Genomic DNA, 6,000 nt, shown 5'->3' on the forward strand with positions numbered 1-6,000 from the left:
TATATGATGTCCAAACTCTAATTTTATGTCGAATGGCAGCCTTGAATGCATGGGACAGAGTTGAGGAACCAGGAAAAAAACCTGAGTCATTTACAAAGGTTATGCAAGGCCCAAAAGAATCTTTCACAGATTTTTGGCAAAGACTGGCTTCAGCAGTAAAGAGAATGGTCTCAGAATCAGAAGCTAGTAAGGCAATAATTGAAGCTTTGGCATTTGAGAATGCGAATGCAGCATGCAAAAGAATAATCAGGCCATTAAAGACAAGATCTGCACCTTTGGAAGATTGGATTAGAGAAACAATTAATGTTGAGGCTGATGAGCATGATGATACCTGGGTAGGAGAAGTAATTTCAGAAGGTTTGAGGAGTGTTAGATGTTTTGGATGTGGAAAGCAAGGACATTTGAAAAGGGACTGTAAACTGGTCATTCTTAGAAGCAATGTTTCTTCAAGGAACAATGGCAACAGAATGCCCCTTCCTTCTGGAGTATGCAGAAGGTGTGGGAAGGGAAAACACTGGACCAACGAATGTAGATCAACAAAGGACAGACAGGGTAATCCTTTGCCTCAGTTTTCGGGAAACTCCTGGAGGGGCCTCATGCAGGCCCCCATAGCAAAACCAGTTCAAACCTTTCCTGCAGCTGTAGAGGAAATCCCTGCTCAGAGCGATTAAATAACCAAATGCCTATTGGAATAAAGCATGCTGGTCAGGATGATGAAACAGAGAAAATAGAAAATTCAGGAGAAAACATAAAGAAAAATTTTTGGAAAACTTCTATTAATGAACAGAGACCAAAATTAATGATAAAAATAAATGGTCATATAAAGTACTAACTAATTCTAGAAAAAAAGCTTCAATTAGCTGAATATATATGTCTTTGTGTTCGAGTCTCTTATCAGTTTTCTGCAGGAAATCACGGCCAGGCCTAACATCAGCTGAAGTCTCCAGGAAGAAGATGGGGCCCCACAACAACAACAATTCCACGTGGACAATAATAATATCACTAAGCTGACAAACATCATCTACAGATCAGCTTTGAACTACAAGGTGCTCAGAGCAATTTTGAGATGACTAGCTGAGATGATCCAGTCTCAAAGACTACTTGAATAAGGACTTGAGATAAACTCTGAACTTTGGCATTATACACAGACTGGATAATAATGAAGGATATAGTTACCTTTCCTAGAATTGGACAATTAACCTAAATTTTTTCTTTCAAGATAAAGATAACTTCGCCCATACCCAGCAGGAATCATTTTTAAGAATATGATGCCCACATTCCCAAGGAGGTGGTGTGGGGTGGGTGGTTTTTTGGTCTTTTTAATGGGTTTGGGGTCTGGGATAATTTTCATTATTTAGGGGGTTGGTTACAAGTTGTTGTCAAGGGTTAGGAAAAAGCAGAGGAGATTAGATTTAAGGTTCTTGTTTTTTTTTAAAAAAAAAAGAAAGAAAAGAAAAGAAAAAGAAAAAACAATTACTAGTTTTAAATACTTTACATTATTACCAACTATTAGGATATAAAGAAATGAAAGTTAGTAGTTAGATATTACAATAGAAATTGCAGTCATATTAGATATGTTTTAAAAATTGAGCAGATATATTTTAGTCAGGTCATCTTCAAACCCTTCAGAGATCTACCGAATATGGCATTTAAAATGTTTTAATAACTTAGAAATTTTTCTTTTTTGAGACATGTCGGCTCCTGGCAGTACCAATCTACTTCAGAGAAAATATGGGCATTGAAGAAACTGCATATGGAGTTAATTTTCATTGTGGCAAAAGTTAGCCACTGGACAACAAAGTATCCTCAAATCAACAGGAAAAAAATGGACAGACAGAACACGAAACAAAGGACTACCGATTCCTGCCAAAACAAGTGTGGTTATGGCTTTATCAAAAGGCATCTTCTGAGGCCAGGACAATATGGCACCATCCCTGAAGTGGCCTTCACAATCCGGAAAAGGTACAGTGCCCTTTTCTTTGAAGGCAGCTGAACAGGCAGTGGGCCGATGGCTTCTGTTGTGCAATGGAACAGCAACTGAAAGCTCACGCCTCTCAATAGTAGACTGGCATTTAATAGAGGGATGTGGAGAAGGAGGGGATGCTGAGATGAAGCCATATATACACAGCCAAGAGGAATGGACAGCTGAATTCAAAAACCGTCAACAATTTCCAGAATTTAAAATCCTGAATCATGACATGACACTAGTGGAATTCAGGTGTTTCTGGTACATGGACTGCTCTCACCCAATGTGAGGTTGAACTGTTGACCTTGTGTACAGCCTACTTCACAAATGAGTCTGTCAGATATGATAAGACTATAGGCTGAAGATGATGCCCCAACACTGCGGAGAAACCTCAGGTGACTGTCCAGGCAGCTGGCTGTTTCTGTCAACTCACAAAATTTTTGGAAATTGCTTGCGTGTACTTCCTGTTTTTTATTTTTGTTAGTTAATACTATTTCCTTCTTGGGTCTCTGAGGGAGTTGAAGATTAGCTAGTTATAGTTGAATATTAATTAGGGTAGAAAGTGAACTAGATACATTTTTTACTTACCAAAATAGGATAGATAAGGGAATTATTTTCTCTGATTTGTGAAATACAAATGGACTAGACATCGTTTAGGTGTTTGTTACTTGTATATATTGTATATAGTTATTGTACTTTTGTGTATAGTTTTTCTTTTGTTAGTTATAACCTTTTGCCTTTTTTCTTTTTATTAAAATAGAAAAGGGGAAATAGTGATATTTTATTTGTACTAAATGCGATTTTAATTTTATGTTAATAAATAAAGTTGCCCTGGGGTCAGAGCTAAATCAACTATAGATGCATTCTACTGTTGTTGTCCTGCAGAATGGGCATCAATACTTGCAAAGAGAACAGCTTATGACTTTTGCAGTTTTTATGTCATCATATTACTTGATTTTTGAATATGACCACTATATCCTACAGGAACTAAATGTCTCACTTATAATTATACCACCCAGATTAGTGGTATAAGATAAACTTACAGTCAAAATAATTTTATTAGAAGTCCTAACAAACTTGAGAATAGTGAATTTCTATGTTAAGCAAATATTCTAGAGATATCTTTTTTAGAAAACTCAAAAATATTGATCACATTAACAGAATAGTATAACTATTTTCCCCAAAAGAAGGTTAGATTACAGTAAGGAAAATTCTGTTGCATACTACTAATAAACATAGATGAGGAGTCCTTAAAATATTATTGTACATCTGAGCCTATGAAAGTACTTCATCAAAATGCAGCATTTTACTCTGGCCGGGTTGGAATTAACAATGATTAACATGGCCAGGCAGTGGTGGCACATGCCTTTAATCCCAGCACTCAGGAGACAGAGTCAGATGGATCTCTGTGATTTCAAGGCCAGCCTGGTCTACAGAGCTAGATCCAGGACAGGTACCAAAGCTACACAGAGAGACCCTGTCTCGAAAAAAAAAAAATGATTAACATAAAAATTTATCCATAAAAATATAGAAAAACTGTAATTTCACATGATGTCTATATTGGTGAGCTTAATATCATTATAATAAAATATAAAGACATTTGGAAAGATAAGGGTTATCTGAATCATGGGCTTGGATGTTCAAATCTCAAATCAAACAGTGCTATTGGATTGGGCTTCTGGCAATAGTGGTATGAGTGGCCAAACCTTCTAACCATATGCACAGCAAGAGGAGAGTCATCCATACCATAGTAGTGTCTAAAAGGTCCTAAAAAATATTAGCACATATTTGTGATGAAAATGAGCACTAACACAACTGAAGGAATTTCCATATAGTGCTTAGATACATGAAAAATATTAAAAAATACAATATACTGTGTTTTCAGCAATGATTTATAAAGGTCTTGAGAAACATCATTCTGATTCTTTTATTTAATTTTAGGTGTTTTTTGTTTGTTTGTTTGTTTGTTTGTTTGTTTTGAGACAGGGTTTCTCTGTGTAGCTTTGCGCCTTTCCTGGAACTCGCTTTGGAGACCAGGCTGGCCTCGAACTCACAGAGATCCGCCTGCCTCTGCCTCCCGAGTGCTGGGATTAAAGGCGTGCGCCACCACTGCCAGGCTTAATTTTGTTTTTTTGAGACAGGATTTCTCCGTGTAGTTTTGGTGCTTGTCCTGGATCTTGCTCTGTAGACCAGGCTGGCCTCAAACTCAGAGATCAGCCTGGCTTTGCCTCTCTAGTGCTGGGATTAAAGACATGCACCTCCCCCACCCAGCTCATTCTGATTCTTACAGAAAAGAGTTTGACAACTTCAAAATAAATTATTATTTTTGGACATAGGATAAAGTAACTCTTTTGGAAGGTACATTATAATTTTGAGTGTATACTGTGCATGTGTGTGATATGCATGTGATCATTTACATGTAATTGTGCATGTGTGTGGAGGTCAGGGGTCAACTTCACATCTTCCTCAGTCATTCTCTATCTTATTTTTTGAAAGTAATTCTGCCACTGAACCTATAGTTCACCTATTCCACTAGACTGACTGAACAGCAGACCGCAGGGATTCACACGTTTTTGTCCCCTTAATTATGGAATTAGTATGGAGAAGTGAATTACGGAATGTTATCTCCTGTGTATGACTTGGTTTTGCAATCACAATCAATCCTGAATGTACAACAACTGTGGCTCCTCATGCCTGACCTGTTCCCCCAAAGCTCAAAGGTGCTTGTCAGAAAGCCTGATCACCAGCATTCGATCTCTGAGAACAGAACCCCATAGTGGAAAGAGAACTGACTCTATTAAGTTTTTTTTTTTTTTCTGATGTCCAAAGTTATGCTTAAATATACACAAAACACATGCATACATGCACACATGAACACACACACACACACACACACACACACAACACACACACACACACACACACACACGGGAGACGGCCTGAGATGGAGACAGAGACAGACTATAGATGAATAAATGTTATAGAAGTTTCATCCCTACTGGCTATGTTTCAGAGTTTTGGAATGTGTAATGCACTATTCACTGTATGGGAGCTGAAATAATGATTAGCCAAACAATGTATGCCCACTGATGTAACAGTGCTCTGAATTTCATGGGAGTAACCAACCACTTTGTGATTGGATTTAATTTCTACTATAGTAGAGAAAACCCATACCTGACACCATTGTCAGGCTAAGAACCTATATCTAGACTCTATAGAGGAAGATGCTGTTATTACTCATGTAAATAACAAAGTATTATATTAACTCCTAATGATTTATATTTACACATTAGTACATTCTTCAAAGCTTATCAGAGAAATTTCATTTTTTTTTACAGTAAATGTCAAGTAACACAGAGATCCATACTGGTCAAGGGGTATAGAGAAAAAGATTATTGGATACTCAACCTTGAATGGAATATTTGTATCATACCCTCATCTCAAAGCTCAGGGATCATTGCAGAAGAGTGGGTGGAAAAACTGTAAGGAACAGGGGGGAAGGATAGGTACAACAAAACTATTCCCCAGACATGGCAGGGAAATTGCACATATGATCTCAGCATAGCTGTGACAGCATGCACAGGACCTTCATAGTTCAAGTTAGACAAAATCCCGACACAGAAAGTGAAGGTGGTCTCAGTGTATCATTCTTACCTGAAGAGATACTGATAATTGATCACTGCTCTGAGGGCTGATAGTCCTTTTACATTAAGAATTTGGCTTATGACTTTGTTGGCTTTAGTGTTTTCTTTGACTGATGAAACTATTTCTTCTACTGTATCTTCAATGCCAGAGATCCTCTCTTCCATCTCTTGCATTCTGTTGGTTATATTTGCATCTGAAGTTCCCGATCTTTTACTCAGATTTTCTATTTCCAGCATTCCCTCTGTTTGTGTCTTCTTCATTTTTTTCTATTTCCCTTTTCAGGTCTTGGACTGTTTCCTTTATTTGTTTCATTGATTTTTCATGATTTTCTTTCTAGGCAGTGGTACCAGATCCTGGGGCCATTGCATGAGTTAGCTGTTTGAAACCTG

Source organism: Peromyscus leucopus, chromosome 3 (genome assembly GCF_004664715.2).
Source record: "Peromyscus leucopus breed LL Stock chromosome 3, UCI_PerLeu_2.1, whole genome shotgun sequence".
Classification (NCBI taxonomy): Eukaryota; Metazoa; Chordata; class Mammalia; order Rodentia; family Cricetidae; genus Peromyscus; species Peromyscus leucopus.